This window comes from Stegodyphus dumicola, chromosome 8 (assembly GCF_044657685.1).
Source record: "Stegodyphus dumicola isolate Sdum_Otavi_A_Nest chromosome 8, ASM4465768v1".
Lineage (NCBI taxonomy): Eukaryota > Metazoa > Arthropoda > Arachnida > Araneae > Eresidae > Stegodyphus > Stegodyphus dumicola.
In genome coordinates, this window is record NC_140775.1 from 35713881 (window position 1) to 35731117 (window position 17237).

Sequence of the window (17237 nt, forward strand, 5' to 3'; positions counted from 1 at the left end):
TCAGATACTTTATAGAATAGAGATTTATTTTCAGACTTATTTGCATAACCAAGTTTCGGAAGATGATGACTGCAGAGTAAAAGGTAGCCAGTAGCTTCCGAATAAACTTATTATTTTAACACATTAATTGTAAATTTGGCGTTTACTATTTACTATTAAATATAAATTTGGCGTTTAATATTCGATTATGGCTAAATATATACATTTGACAATTTAAACTGCATTTCCAAATATGTTAGTTACATATTTCTATACTTCCTCATGCTTGCATTAGACAGCAAACGAAACAATTCCTTGTCGAACGCGGATTTGCGGAACACGATTTCGCATATACGCTTATCTTAATTGTTTCTATTTGCTTTATCAAGCGTTAGAATTATACAAACGTTAGCATTTATACGTGGTTCAACGTATTATATCAAGCATTAGCATTTATACGTGGTTCAACGTATTATATCAAGCATTAGCATTTATACGTGATTCAACGTATTATATCAAGCATTAGCATTTATACGTGATTCAACGTATTATATCAAGCATTAGCATTTATACGTGGTTCAACGTATTATATCAAGCATTAGCATTTATACGTGGTTCAACGTATTATATCAAGCATTAGCATTTATACGTGGTTCAACGTATTATATCAAGCATTAGCATTTATACGTGGTTCAACGTATTATATCAAGCATTAGCATTTATACGTGGTTCAACGTATTATATCAAGCATTAGCATTTATACGTGGTTCAACGTATTATATCAAGCATTAGCATTTATACGTGGTTCAACTTTCATTCATAAGTCCCGAATACTTGCTGGCATCAGTTCTGTCCACAAGCTATCAACAGTTTTAAAACATTTTCATTGACCGCTATGACCTCAAAGAAAATCGCCTAAATCGCAAAAACAATAGGCGGTGAAGGATTTTCAGACGTGGAAGAAGAAAAGTCAAAGATGTAATCGAAAAATGATGAATGGAAAATTGGACGATCTTGTATAAAATCAGTCGATGGTGAAAGCAATGATAATGAGGAGAGATAAAACGCCTTAAAAATTAAACTATTTTTCAGAGGAGATTGACCCAAGCGAAGAAAGCAAAGAACACTTTATGAGAAGCATTTTAAAAAAGTTTGGGCCCACCAGCGGCCGAGGGGTAAAGTCGCTGAACACTGGTAGTTCGGTCCGAGGTTCGAATCCCGCGAACGGGCTGGCTGCATAGCCGTTTTTGTGGCTTTCCCCAATGTGTAACGTGTATACGAGCCAGTTTCCCTTAGAAAGTCCTCCACGAAGGCATCCTTCCCCTTAGGCAGATAGCCCTAGTGTGCTTTGCCATAATTAAGTAAACCAAACCAAAACCATTAAAAAAGTTTGCTCTTCTTATTGCAGAACTTTTAAAGAGTTGCATTAGTCGTTGTTGCGAACAAAAGTCACCAGCTTTCTAAAAAATAATTTTATCGCGTATTTATTAAGCAATAATAAAAATACTTTCAATAAATATCTGTTTCTTTTTTCCTTTTAAATTATAACGATATTTAGGTTTGTTAAGTCTATACATGTTTTCTTAATCTGAATTATACCTAACACATTTTTTCCATAAAAACTTTGCGGAAAGGGATTTTACCGTACAGTGGCGCGTCATGTTTCATTGTAAATTGTCTTTTGACATGCTTTAATTTTGCATTCTGATCTTTTCCCTGCTGTTTTTGCTTTTCTTTATGTGTTTGTGTTGTATGTGCTTGTAACACTCTAATCAATTAAATATACATTCCCGTGTTACTGTTAAAAAAGAAAACAAAAACTACCGTACACGCAGTGTATTGCATTAATGACAATTCTTGCGTTCGGCAAGCATTTATTCCATACATCATGCGCACAGAAGTATTTATTCGGCCTCTATTTTTGCAGCCCTCGTAGAAACACACATCCAGTTACAAAAATGCTTTTAATGTAAAAGAACGATTTAATATTCACGTTTGGGCATTTTTAAGTAAAACATTTTTGTAAAAATTACGAAATTTATGCACTTTTCTTCACTCTCCCCTTATATTTAAAAAATTCTCTACTCATTATAAAAAAATAAAACAAAAAGTAAGATTCCCGTTGAAAGATATTTTTTATACTGATACTTGGCAAAAATTTAATATTAAAGTTGAAGATCACATTCAGGGGTCATACACAAACTGAAAAATGAAATGTTTGCCATTTGTACGTAACTAAAAATAAAATCATCAGTTTAGTTTGGTTTATGTGATTACGGCAAAGCACTCGAGGGCTATCTGCCTAAGGAACGCGATGACTTTATGAAGAACATTCGAAGGGAAACTGGCTCTTATGCACTTTACACATGGGAACGCGTCCATGCAGCCAGCTCGTTAGCGTGATTAGAACCTCGGACCGAATTACCAATGTTCAGCGGCTGTACAATTCGGCCCCTGCTGGGTATCAGGAGTTTAGATTTCATAGAGTTTACTATGAACAATTGTTATCAGTATAATTTTTTTTCCAAAATGAAAATCTTATTCCCAGAATCTTATAGGATTAGTGTTCTTGAAAACACTGGCCGGCTTTAGTGTTGGCAAGTAGACAACTCGTCATATTCTTTGCATTAATTAAAAATGAAAAATATTCGCAGATATACGTATCAATTTTTTATATTGTTAACCAGATTATAATTCTTCATAGAATATTAATACTGTATTTTTAGACTCTGAAAACTTATAAATTACTTGCTTGAAAATACTTTTGCATACCAAATGTAATATTATAAATATAAGACACCAGTGAATCACAAAAGAATATCGTTGAGTGGCTTTTAAGAGGTACAAAAGTCAATCTCGGATTATACTAACTTATTAACTGGCAGCTTAACACAAATTGCAATAATGTCTGAAATCGCAAATTTTAAAATTAAATACATCGTTCCATTTTGGTAGCATGGGTGTCAAATAATTTGTGTTTTATTTTTTATATTAATTAGCAACATTTTCCAAAATATAAGTATTCAGGCTGGAAGACTGTATAAAAGGTTAGATGTCGTAATCTGTGCGACCAAAGTTCGTGAAAATAAAAGCCGTTTAAGTAGGCTTGCGGATACAGTGTTATATAACGAATTATTGATTCCATTTCAATCTAAATATATACAAAAGTGTTATATTCGTGAATTTTTAATCATTAAATTTATTTATAATTTTCAGTTATTTTTTCCTTCCCATTTATGTATATGCTTTGATGAAATGCTATAAAACATTATTGCATTTTGTATTCCATTACAGTATACTTAGCAGTAAAATATAAATCTTATGTAAGGAAAAGTTAAGTACAAGTTGTTTCCAGACGTTTCTATTAAGAAAGCAACATTTAGCCCACACGTGTTCTTTCGCTAATGAATTCGCTTGTCCTGAAATAAAAGTAATCCTCTCAGTCAGGTTTCTCCATAACCCTAATGTTTCGCCGCAAATAATTTGGAGTTCCGCAAGAAAGTATTAAATTAACTAATTATTCGTGAATGTCTTTTTAAGTTACTTTTTTTTGTTGTGGTGGTTTAATGCCCCCGCCCAGACGGTAGGTGACTGATTGCTTCCCGAATGGACCCCGGTTTGAATCTGGGTGAAGGCATGGATATTTGTAAACGTATAGTGTCTGTGCGGTAAGAAGGCACTCAAAATAGCGGCGAGCCAAAATTTCCCTTAAGAGATTGGAAAGAAGTATGGAGAGAGGGAAAGAAGTATGGTAGATTCTTAGAACGCCTTCCAGGGTGTTCTACCTCAAAAGTTGCAGAAGTATAGCAGTTAAGCTAAGTTCAGATGTACTTCAAATCTCTTGTGGGTACTACAGAGATGCTAGCCTGGCTTCTAGTACCTGTTGTCTAATTTTCTGTACGTAATTACCTTGATTTACTAAATATTACAAATTTACTGCAATTAATTGACTTCATATTATGCCTTCTTTTCAATACTGCCATGAAGCGATTAAGTTGCTGTAATGGTTATGAATATTTTTATTGTTAATATATACCATATCACTTACATGAGTTTTTTTTTTTCATGTCTTATGCAGATAACAAATTAATTTTAATATGAAAATTAAATTGCGTGTGAGAGACTTTAATAGGGATTTAATATTTTTTACTTTCCTTAAACATTAAAAAGTGCATATTTTTCTTACGAACTTTTAAGTTCATAGAAAAAAAACGAATACTAACAATGATATGTGATGAATTTTACGCAAGAGTTTTCGTGAAATAAGAATATCATTTCAAGCATTTCGCCTTCGTAAAGCTATTGAAAAATAGCTCTCTGTCGATACATGATTATCAGATCAATATTTTGCATTTTTAAATTTTCTTTTAGTTTTGTAGTTCCTTTCATATCAAGCAATTTGAAAGAAATCAGCAGTGCCCAAAAATATCCATTTACGTGTAACAGAAGTTTTCTCTAAAATGTCTTCGAAATCTCGTTCACTTATGTATTATTCGAAACGAAAGAAGTAACTAAAACTTGTAATATAATTCAAAAAGCATTTTACACATATTCTACATGGCGAATAAATGTTTAATTATAATGCTTTCATAGCGTTCTTTTCAGTACATCGCATATTTCGTCAGGTGTTTAAAGGTAGTCCAACATTAATAAAATAAATGACTTAACACTTCGGTTAAGTTTTTCAGTTATGTGGTTGGTCATCATACGTGAGTATAGCAAAAATCGTTCGAAGGCTCATTTCATTATTTTTAGCAGTTTTTATTATCTCGATTAAATTCAACGATCAATCTAATATTCTTCTAAACGATAAAATTCTCTAAACAGCAATCTCTTATAATACTAACAGGAAGCCCTCAAACGTATAATCGCTAATCTGAATTCAGATAACTGCGAAATTTGTTAAATTATTGAGAGAATTTGAGTAGAAATTGCTATCAAGAAATAAACAAAAACTTATTTTCTCATATTTGGCTTATAATTAACATCAAAAATATTTTTTAAAAAACAAACTTTTGTCAAAATAATCTTTACCAAAACACATCACGTTTTATTTTATTGCGCTCTCCAAAATACAACAAAAAATGCTATTTGAAATTCGTTAAAAACCAACAGTAATTAGAACTTAATTTAGATTTAATCTATATTAGTGATCTATGAAAATGTAATGGAATTTCGACTACAATGGGCAAAGAGTAAACCATTTTACTGCTGAAAAGTATCTACTACCGATATTAAATAATTAACCTTTTCAACTAAACATGAAGTTGATTTTACCACAAAATTTCCCATCGGCAGCTGTACGGCTCCTCAAAAGAGCATATATCATTGTTGGAGATCTCGTAGACGAAACGGCATACTCGGAACCTACACAAATTTTGATAAACCAGAAGTTTTATTTATCTTTGTCTTATGTCTTAAGCCTTGCATGATGTAGTTTTAATTTATATGACTTATGTATTATTTAATAGCAAACAATTACTTCAACTCAAGCATCTATACCCTATTTAATACATGTTTATATCTATAAAGATTGGTACGTTTGGCAATCATCTAATAATGTCCAAACTCTTGGTAGACGTTATACAATTATCGCTAAGACTAAAATAACACTGAAAATTGAGAAGGATGTAAAATATTTTTTTTTATTTAACTAAGAAGAACAGAAGGCACACTTGGTGATACCTAATCAGCCAACCACTTAACCATTTGCTGCACAGTGTGTCCGGTCTGGACACACCTAAAAATTTCCTTCTGTACGCACAGAAAAATTGGATGGAAAAGGATGTATAAGTTACTATAGATTACTCTGAACCTTCTTTATTTATAGTAAATGGCAGCTCAACACAAACCAGTCCATATCTTTAAGCCATATTTAATTTAAGACCCTCATTATCCAAAGAAATCTTCCAGATTTTTTTAGGGTATAAAAGGAATTGTTTGAAAAGAAATTTCTATGTTTTTTTGGCTGTATGCTAATTTCCTTATTATATATTAGTTTTAAATTTTTACCTTGAAATCTTGCCTAAAATCAAACGGCGGACCCTAGGTGTGCCCAGACCGGGCTCAGCGATAATCTAGGACAACCGAGTCTGTATTCTTTGTTTCTCCGCATCTCATCGATCAGACAACAATGCTCGTTTCAGCACTCTTTTGGAAGCTCTATTCATTCAGTAAGCCCACTGTGGGCACACCCACAGAATTAAACGATAAGTGCTATCTTCACAGAACTTTACTTGTGTACTCCTCTAAGCCTAATAAAACTGCTACCTTTTTTTGATCGAAACTCAAACTTTAAAAGGTAGCGTGCCGGAGAGGGTTAAAAGGCGACTTAACTTAACCTTTTGACTATGAAATTTTAAAAAATTTATTCTGTTTTCTATCCAAGTGAACAAAATATGATATTATTAAAAATTATTAATTAAAATATAAATAAATTTAGCATTTGGGATTTTTTGACAAACGGTTTTCAAGCCAAAGGCTTCTTTCTACACATATGTCTCAGCCGTAGTTGATGATGGGATACATATGTCCCACAAGTAGCGATCGACTTACTATAAGCCCACCTATTATTCTGGAAAACTTTATTATACAAAATAGATTTTACATTGTATGATACAGAGTAAAGCAGGGGTTCTCAACCGGTGGTACACAAGAGAAAAATGTGGTACGCAAAGAAGCAAAGTATTTTTAACTATTAAATTCAAAAATTAAAACCCCAACAACTTGATTGAGTTTCTTCTCTGAACACTCGTAAATTTATGATCTGATCTTTATTCAAAAGTGGTGGTGGTGGTGGTGGTAGTCGTACTTTGTAGTGGTGGTACTAAAGGTTTTCAATTTTTGTTTAGATGGTACGCGTTAGTCGAAAGGTTGAGAACCTCTGAAGCAAAGCATTCTTTGCATAACCTAACATTTCACATTGAGCAACTCGTATTTGTTCTTTTCTCAGTGTTCATTTGTGCACAACGAGCACAGCGACATCTTGATTTTCCAATTATTAGAAGATGATCCCAACATTCAGGAGATTTCCAAGTACTTTTTAAACCAGCAATAATTTTTACACTTTTATTGGGGCATATATGTCCAGTTAGTAGTCAAAGGGTTAAAGTAACAGTCAAATGTAAAAGTTTAAATTCGAATAATCCAGTAGCCGAGGTTACGCAAACCAACTTAACTCGAAGTTAGCTCACAAATCTAACCGGCGTAGAAATTCAGTATCGGCAATGCAAGGCCGAAGGCTTGCATTATCCGAGTTAGCAACCTAATAACGTGACCTTGCATCTTATCCGAGTTAGCTACCTAATAACGTGACCTCGTGAGATAGAGCTTGCTTTCTCTTACAATCTAAAAGCTTCATCTTAAATACTCGAGAGCTAATTTGCATTCTGGAGTGGAATCGAAAAGAAGTGACAATAAAAATCTAAAACGTAAAATAGCTGGTTAATTAATATTTAAGAAACCTACAACCTGTTGAAAAGTAGGTATAAGCAAATTTATCATATAAATTAGTTCATTTTATTTTAATCTAATGCAGTGATTTCAAACTGCGAGCCGAATTCGCGATATAAAAGCAACTGACAGACCAATTTTTTAACCAAAATGAAAAGGTTTAAAAAAATTTATTAAATTTTTAATTTTATTTAATAAAACATTCATAACCACTAATAATAATAATGATGCAAGAAACAAATTCCAATTTATATTTTTCAGTCATCTGCAAGAAACGTCTATTGGTTACACTTTGGAATTTAAGCACATTATTATCTGAACATTAAATTTTCAGACTAACGCTTATTTCAAATAATTCTAATATGTTGAATTAACCACTAAATGACTTACTTAATTTGAATATACACAAATTAGGAAAACACCCAAGACCAAAAATTTATGAAAATTTTGGTAATAAATAATAACCCGTTACCTTAAATTTTTTCTTTCATGCGTGCAAAAAAATACATACATTTGCATGTAAAAGGTTATAAACTCCTTTATTTCTTATTGCAACTTTTAAGCTGCAATACCTCAATGGCACTTCGATTTTGATAAGTTTGTATTTCTTTGAGAAAAATGACTAGCAACTCCCTATCACGAAATGCAAATGCTTATTTGGCCAGTCTAATTTTCAACAACGGGAAGAAACTCTTCACACATGTGTGTATTTCCTATAAAAAGATTATTCTTATTGAAAAATTCGCAACGGAAAGCATTTATTTTCTGGAAAAAATGGTTGATCAAATCTGTGTTTTCAAATCTTTGAATAAAATTTATATTACAATGTAACTTAAGTAGCTCTGAGTTCGTATATTTTCTAGGATGTTATTCATATTCACTTTCAATGGTAATGAAAATAATGTAAAATCTGACTCAAAATAATCTTAAATCTTAAGCTCTGAGTTCGTATATTTTCTAGGATGTTATTCATATTCACTTTCAATGGTAATGAAAATAATGTAAAATCTGACTCAAAATAATCTTAAATCTTAAACCTTTCTTCAAGTTCTTGACATAATAATTAATGCCATAAATAGTACTAATAAATTTACGGAAAAAGTATTCGCGGATTAAATAAAACTGCTTCTAGAGTCATATGTGGTCCTCGTGCCGCCACACATATATATATATAATGTGTACTATAAAGTAATGTGGTTATTTTTATGTAAATTATAGGTATGTTACATGAGCAAATTCATATTTCATAAAAAGTAAAAAGTTCTATCATTGGAAAAAAGTTGCATTTCTAAAATGAAGTATTTTTAAGCATTTTATTTCATAGCTACCATAAGCAATAAAAAAATAATAGGCATAGGCTCAAATTCCTATGGCAGACAAAAATAAATTTAGAGTCAGAAAGATAATTTTAAAGAAAACTGTGGAAAATTACCGCTTTTCCGAATTAAACGAAATTTTAAAATTTTGCCCAGAAAATTTACCTTGGTAGCGAAGATCTCACCAGAAAAATCCTATTTGAAAATCACAGCTCATAAATTTCTCTAACTTGCTCTAGATTCAGAAGAGCTTAAATCCTTTCCCGTTGCTTTAAAAGTGGCTCGCACGGAGTCGCACATGGTCCGAGTAAATACGCAGCAAGTTTTATCTAAGCTTCCGAACGTACACAGTATTAGGGATATCTTGTAAATGGATAAGAGCATAGATTTCTTTTGTATCTATTTGGAATTTGAGTGGCTGTAACGTATCGAGTAGGAACCCCCAACAAATGGTTTCTTCTCACGATAGGCAAATTCAAGGTTGTTTTAGATTAAGAAATTTGAATATATTGTTAAAAAAAATGGCGAAGCAAGAAGAAAGGGCCATGTTACACATTATTCAAGTTAGTAACAATGAATGCGCTAACCATTATACTAAAAATCTATGCTTCAGGAAAGGAGTATAATGATTCGTCATAATTTTCTCTGCATATAAAGGCGACTGGGAAAAAGGCAGGAGATTCAGTGGAACAAATCCAGGTGATAAATTAACATACAGCGCATTTAAGTTCGGTTGGTACCGTGCAAGGTTTGTATAGTTATTTGAATATGGCAAAAAAACACAAGGGATATCTGCTTAAGAAGAGTGACACTTTCATGGAAGATCCAAGAGAAATTGGCTAGTGCCCATGTTATATATGGAGAAAACCATGAAAACGTCCATGCAATCAGACCTTTCTCCTGGAATGGAACCCAGGTCGAATTATCTGTGTTCTGCGGTTCGGCCAGTGGTGGGCTACGTGTAATCGAAGAAATTTTGGGAAAAGTTCTGCAGAAATCGAGTTGCTGCAAAAGCGAATGATTGTTTTAAAGAAGCAGTAACCATGGAATTTGCAACAGAATGTAATTTAAAAGAAGGGGAAATAAACGTCTTACGTTTATTGGTTGATTTTGAGGATATATGCCCAATTAAAACATAAAATACATATGTATGGAATAAATAGTTCTTTGCAACAGTAAGTCAAGTTTCTTTATCTTCCATGAAATATCTTCCATGTTAATACGTAGGAACCATTTTGTTAATCTCGCGTCGAGAGTTAGGAAAAGAATTCAAAGTCGCGAACCTTACAACTGGCAATCGTTGTCGTTATTATTCAAGAGTTAAGAAATCGGGCTATTTTCATAAATTAAGCTACGAGTTGCACTGAAAAGATTTCCCCCCCCCCCCACTCTATCGATGGTGCAAACAGTGAATTTCTAACATGCTTAGTTTACTAGTTAAACGAAGATATGTGGGAAAGATTATTTAATAATTAAATAAATATTATAAAAATCTTTCTATATATAAAATCTTTCTATATAATACAAAATAAAAAATATTATAAAAAGTTCTAACTCGAGTTTTAAAAAATCGCTTCGCTATATTGCATTATCGGGCCACCAGCGGCGGAGCGGTAATGTCCCTCAATACTGGTAGTTCACTCAGAAGTTTGAGTCTCGCCGAAGGGTTAGCTACATGGGCGTTTTCGTGGTTTTCCTCCATGTGTAACGTGTTAATACAAGCCCGTTTCCTTTAGAAACTCCTCCATGAAGGCAACCCTCCCTTCCCTGTAGTTCAGAACACGTTAATAATAACATATTGCATTGTCGTCGACAAACGGTATGTGTACAAAATGTGCTCATCAGCTTATCAGAAAGTGTTAAAAATAGATAACAGACTTTTGAACATAAGGATAAACACCAGGAATGAACTAAATAAATCCTTACAAAATGAAACAGCTTCACGACAGCCACATAATTTGAACCCAGATCAAACTACTAGTGCATAGAGATCTTGCTCGTTAGGCCATTGCTGGGCCGACAACTTTTGTTCTTGCTAATGACAACACAAAGATATTTTTGGTATTACCTTTTATTTATTTATTTCAGAAAAGAGGTAGTCTTATGATTATTTTTATTTGTTATGCCATGTGTAACGTAAATCCGAGACAATTTCCTTTATAAAAACCTCTACGAAATCATTTCTTCCATTAGATTAAGACCATTTACATATTCAATTTTTATAAATAAACAGCACTAAAAGTTAATTCATTCTTAAGAAAAAAAAATTTTGGAAATACATCATTTTTATTAGAAATATATGCAAACAACGCCAATTATCAGTTTTTTCTTTCCAGTAGTGCAAGAAGTCATTTTCAATTAACATTTTCTAGTTTTCAAACAATGGAAATAAAATTTGATTTTCATAGAATTTCTCTCATTTAGATAAATCCAACAAATAGTCATTCAAGTTAACAATTTTTTTTTTCTCAACAGCTCAATCCATGCTCAGCTGAGAATATTCCAAGACTTCATATATTAGCCGTTGGCTAAGAGGGAAAAATCACGAATTTGTTTTCTTGAATAACTATTCTTTCTGAAGATTTAAAACCTTTTCAGTAGAAGAATATAGCTGAGAAGCAAATTTAGTGACATAGTTAGAAGTGAGTAGAGAGGGGGGGTCTACCTCGAGTGGCAAATTAGACGAAGTATTTACAGAAATCATCACAGAGTTTCAACAGATATACACACATACCTTTTTTATTCTATCGGAATGTTTTAATTCAAACTACGAATGTCAATTGAATATTATCACGGTGACATTCCTACGGAAGAAATTCTTCATTAGGAAAAAATTATTTCAGAGTTTTACTTCCGTTATTGCTAGGGAAATCGAAACAGGAACCTGGAAAGGTAGCCCTTTTGAATTTCTGCAGTTTATTCTAAAATGCACTCTCCAGGCATTGTAGCAGTTGTGTGAAATTTCCTCTCAAATGCTGTAGTGTTACTAGTTGTAAAAAGTGTTTTCTAAAAAAATTCATTCAAGAAATATTTTAAGAATTACAAATGTATTTTTTGCATTGTTTTTTTTTCTTTTTTCTACAGTTTACTTAACAGCAAGAGCAATCAAATAGACATCTGCAATGTCGCTCATGGTTTTGCGTACAAAGAAGGTTAGGTTATTTAATTACGGCAAAGCCTCGAGGGCTATCTGCCTAAGGGGAGGGATGCCTTCGGGGAGGACTTTCTAAGGGAAACTGGCTCGTATACACGTTACACATGGGAAAAACCCCGAAAAAACCCAAGCAGCCAGCCCGTTCGCGGGATTCGAACCTCGGACCGAACTACCAGTATTCAGCGACTTTACCGCTCGGCCGCTGGTGGGCTTGCATACAACGAAAACAAATATATAATTTTAAGTTCTTGGAAGTAAGTTTTAACATTTTTAAAGTTTCAGTATTTAAAAAATTTTAATATTTTTAATATTTCATTTAAAATAAACGTAGAGGTTTTAATTATATTTCTCTACATGTTGTTTCGACAATTTTTCTAGTTATCGTTTTGTATATGAGGAAGGGCGACAAATTCAGTAACCGCCCCGGACGATAAAGGTTCTAGCTATACTACTGGGCAATATAATTTAGAAAAATATTTTTATCTGGCCTGTTAAAGACTTAACTATAGCTCTTCGTTTCATTCTCGTATTTAATATTTTATAAACCTTGTGGCAGTTCTACATCAAGTCAAACAATAAGCGTCATTTTGTTGATCATACACTACTTATTTTGTCTTTACGTCTCATTTATCTTCTCAATATTCCAAGTCTCTTTATTGTTATCATGTAGAGATTAATTCCATTAATAATCTAAAATTATTCATTAAATATTCAACAGTATTTACCGTATTTATCAGTTTCACCACTGAAAAGTTCAGATGAATGTTATTTAGCTTTTCTATTTACATGTTCTGCCCCAAGGCACTGCCCGGAAGAGAGGGATGCCTTCGTAGAGGATCTCCTAACGGAAACTGACTCGTATTAACACGTTGCACATAGGGAAAACCACGAAAACGCCAGTGCAGCCAGCATGTTAGCGAGATTCGAACCTCGGAGCGAACTACCAGTATTCAGGGACTTGACCTCTCGGCCGAATTACCAGTATTCAGGGACGTTTTCCTATTATTAAGCTGTTCTTCTCAAGCTTTTTAGATGAATTTTTTTTAAATTATATGCAACGCTATCTACCAACTCCGAGGAATGTTTAGTAGAAGGGAAACTGACTTATTTTCGCTTTACAAGTCATGAAAAACTACGTAGTAGATTCCTTGCCAGCAGCCAAAAGTCAAAGCCTAGACAAGTTACCAGTATTCAGCAGTCTCATTCACTACTGAGCTTCACTCCAGTTTTCAAAATTGCAATATATCTATAAAATTTCGTAAAAATTTTAGTACGTAGGTTTAACTGTCGCAATATTTTAAACTAATACTATATCTGCGTTAAGAACACTAACAATCGCACAATTGCATTTAAACTTTCAAATGAAAGAAAGAGACGACCCCGTTATAAATTTTGAATTAAAATCCAAAAAGGATTTTATTTTTATACTTATAGAGAACGACGAGTGCTAAACAATTTTATATGTGCCAACTAGATTTTCCAGTTAAAAAACATGCTTTCGTCATGAGCTCCCTTCCGAATGTGTTAGCCAAACATTTTTAAACAAAAATACACATGTGCGTATTATTCTGTCGACCATGAAACTTTCACCAAGCAGAGCGGTTTAGCTCCAGTTATGGATGAGCTTTACATAACACAATCATGACATCTGCGCTTTCGTTTGATGTAACCATGGAGGTAAGAAAGTTCCTACCTCCATGAACATGCAACATCATCAACATTACGTCAGTTAACCCCAATAGATTCTAGATATACCAGTTTTGTTTTCACGAATAAGGATATAAGTTAATTGTTATTGCTGTATTTCTTCTTGCATTTTGAAAAAATTAAAATTTGGGATCTGCCTTCTACAGAACAGCAAGTAGTGGATTATTTTAAAAATTATGAGATCCTGTTATAAAAAAAAGGGTATTAATGGACACGATATGATCAGCTAAATGTGAGCGACAAACGGATTGGAACAGTTACTTATAGAAATTTTCTAATCTGAACGTTCTGAATAGAGCTTTCGTTAACACGGGAGGGTTTAACAAAATAGTAACAATAGACGAAAATATTTTTACAAAACGCAAAAAGCAAAGTGGGTCGAATCCTAATCGTTTATTCAGAATTTCGCAATTTCGGAGGGATCTCGACCAACTTTATCCATTTTTCATGGTCAACAGGATAATACGTAAGCACCTATATGTATAATTTAAATACGTTATAAGTATATAAGCAAGTATAAGTACATAAGCAACGAAATAGGATAGTACAATTTAATGTTTTACGGACAATATTTACTTTAAGAACAGTTTTACAAACGGTAAGAGCTACACATTCAATGGTGACCAACAGGCAACATAAGCTCATATAGTACATTTCTACAGAAACCTGTTTGGCACGTGTTGTTCTCTGATATAAAAGATACAATTGACCAAATCCATGTTGGGCGAAAATACGTTAACTGTACATACATTATGCGGTCAAATACATTTGTAACAAGAAACTGTTATCACGCATTAGCTATTAGACTCTTACCTGAAACATTTAGACGAGCTGTGAACAGAAACAAATTTTAAAATTCTACTCCAGCCGAAAATCAAATTATAGGAATCTGAAAGAGCTTCATTGCTTAATATAGACTACTGTAGACATAGTATCAGCATCACTTATATGCACCGGAAAACCAAAAAAATCCGCTTGACTCATTCTATTACAATATTTACTTTTTTGCGGTGAGCTAGAATGCGCGATACCTCCAAGTTATCCTGCTATGCAATTTTCTTCGAAAGCAAAATCGAATTAACATGGGATGGCTAGAAAAGGAATTATTACAAATTAATCTCAATGCTGGTCAATATGGTAAATTGAACAGGTGAGAAAAAGATTATGCTCTCCAAATTTATTATTAGTATAGAATGAGATTACACCGACTCGAGACCAACTGTTTATCTGTTACTTAGCTGTCATTTTTTGTCTTATCATTTAGCTGAATGTCACTCAAATTGCGCAAACAAGAAATAAATTCATTTTCTAACTCCAGAAAATATGTTCACGAAGCTCAAATTCATGACTAGTATATAGAGAGCTTCGTTTAATAATGTGTTTACGCTTGTCCACGACTATTTTCATAATGTTAAGAAATGAAAAAAAAAGTGCCCTTCAAAATAGCAATGGAATTTAACAGAATTAATATAATATAACCAGAAACACATTACTAAGTTAATAAGCAAAATCACGTCTTATTATTTATGTAATCTTTATAAAAAATTTGTCCTTTTTATGAGTAACATATTTCGCGCGTATATTTTTTCATAAAGCGCATGATAAGCATGCTGTTTATAAAATAATACACAAAGTTCTATTCCTTAGATAGAACAATCTTCTTATACAGTTTTGCAATTTACTGTACCTTCAATTACGTATTATTCCGTCGACTGTGAAAGTTTGCTATTATCGACCCACGAAAGTTAGCGGAGATCCCGCCAAAGTTGTGCCAGCTGTTCCTGCGAAATGTCCAAGGAACTTGGTGAGTCCTTTATTTCATAAGCAACCAGTGATCGATCCGCTTCGTTTTTTCGCTTCGTAAAAATTCTATTGTCAAATTCCACTTTTCAGGCTCTCCTATTTTGGCGAAGGCTCTATTTAGAACGCTTTGAATATAAACTAGGTAGTTGTTTCAATTTATTATTGTTTTGTCGACCATATTCAACTGACCGTATTGTTCCATTAATACACACTTTTTGTGTCTTTTGATAATTTAAAAAATAATCCACTGCTTGTTGTTCTAGAGAAAAAAGGTCCCGAATTTTAATAATATTTTTCAAAATGCAAGAGAAACAATACAACGTTAAAAGTTAATTTATATCCTTGTTCATAAGAACAAAGCGTTGTTTATTAAGAATCAATCGGAGTTAAAAACTTCAAACGAAAATAGATGTTATCAGGGTATTGTTACGTCACGTTTCAACTAAATTCACCTCCTTGGTGACGATTTCACTGTCGACGTGATAAGTAATTTACTATTATTTATTAAAATCTTAGAGAACGTTACATTGTTGTAATTTAAGAGAGTATAGCCGCGTTCTTTCATTTAGTAACGTTTCACTGCATTGTGCATTACCCATTAATTTTCAAATTTATTCGAAGTTAAGAATTTTCTCTTGGTTAAAAAAAAAAAACGCACAATTTAAACTCCTGCAACATTTACATGATGCATGTTTATTTAAAGATTAAAAAAAAGAAAGCAAATGATTTAAAATTATTACTATTAAACAAAATTTGCAGTTAGATATACAAATATTTAAATTGTAACAGCATTTATTTCTATCAAAAATCTTAATGAGGGGAAAAAAGCACTTACGTAATTGAAACAACATTCCATGGATGATAATTTGTGAGCACTTGTGATTTGATAATTATGGACCTTCTGAGAAACATCATCAGATTATTTAGAAATGTTGCCTTCGCCTAAACTGCAATGGAACACGCGAATCAGTTCAGCAATGCTTCATGTTTTACCAGTCACAGTTCTAGTATCTGCTGGCAGATATCAATTGTTGCCAGCTTTACACATTTTATCGCAAAAGACAAACTGAATGGATCTGGAAATCGATAACGTTTCCGAAGAAATCTTATTCCACAAAGCTCAATTTGAGATCTTTTGGGAGAGAAAAAAAAAAAAAAAAACCTTTGAAAAATTCTAAATCGTAAGTTCTTTGGATAAAAAAAAAGGAAAAAGAAAAAGAAACGAAATTTTAAAAATGAATTTATAATTTAAGTCTGGTTCAAAAATAGCTGCTTTTTGGGGTAACCACAAGATCTTATCTGCTTATGATCACAGAAGGAAATAAAGGATCGACAATTCACTAATTTATAAACCCTGCCGAAAAGTATGCTCTAACGTAACATATTTCCGAGCCTTTGTTTTATAGTATTCTTATTCGCAATCAGCTGTCAATGTCAAAATCTGATAATGCCTTGAAAACTTCAGAAAACATCAATAACCATGAAATCCGTTTACAAACTGACGTATCATCACATTTACTGAGAGTGTTATGTATTCTCTATACAGTCATTGTTGACTGTATCACCCTCGCATTGTAGATAACAGAATTCCAGAAACTCTTCTATATTTGTTTTGTCTTTATCTTCGAAAACACATTAGAAATTGATATTTCGTATCTCTTACAACCACATAATGAAATGCGTGTGAGAAATAAATTCAAATATTCATTTTGAATTTGACAACTTTTTTTTTTCCTAACTACTGGAATATTTTTAATGAAAACGTTCGTGAGTTCTTCTGATAGGCTGTCCCTATAGTCGATATGATGATGAGTGAAGTTGGGCTT

At 32.7% G+C, this 17237-nt stretch overlaps 1 protein-coding gene across 3 annotated transcripts in view; it reads right to left on the minus strand.

Moving 5' to 3' along the window:
• Nucleotides 1-16744, minus strand: part of LOC118193591 (bestrophin-4-like) — a 52030-nt gene extending 35286 nt beyond the window's left edge. Inside the window, exon 1 of one of the 3 annotated variants that reach the window (XM_035364705.2) lies at nt 16247-16744. The gene's annotated coding sequence lies outside the window, so the exon portion shown is untranslated. Of the gene's footprint in view, nt 1-8912; nt 9077-14421; nt 14566-16246 lie in introns of those variants that run through there. The other 2 variants (XM_035364707.2, XM_035364706.2) reach the window with 2 other exon arrangements.
• Between the last annotated feature and the right edge of the window lie 493 nt (nt 16745-17237).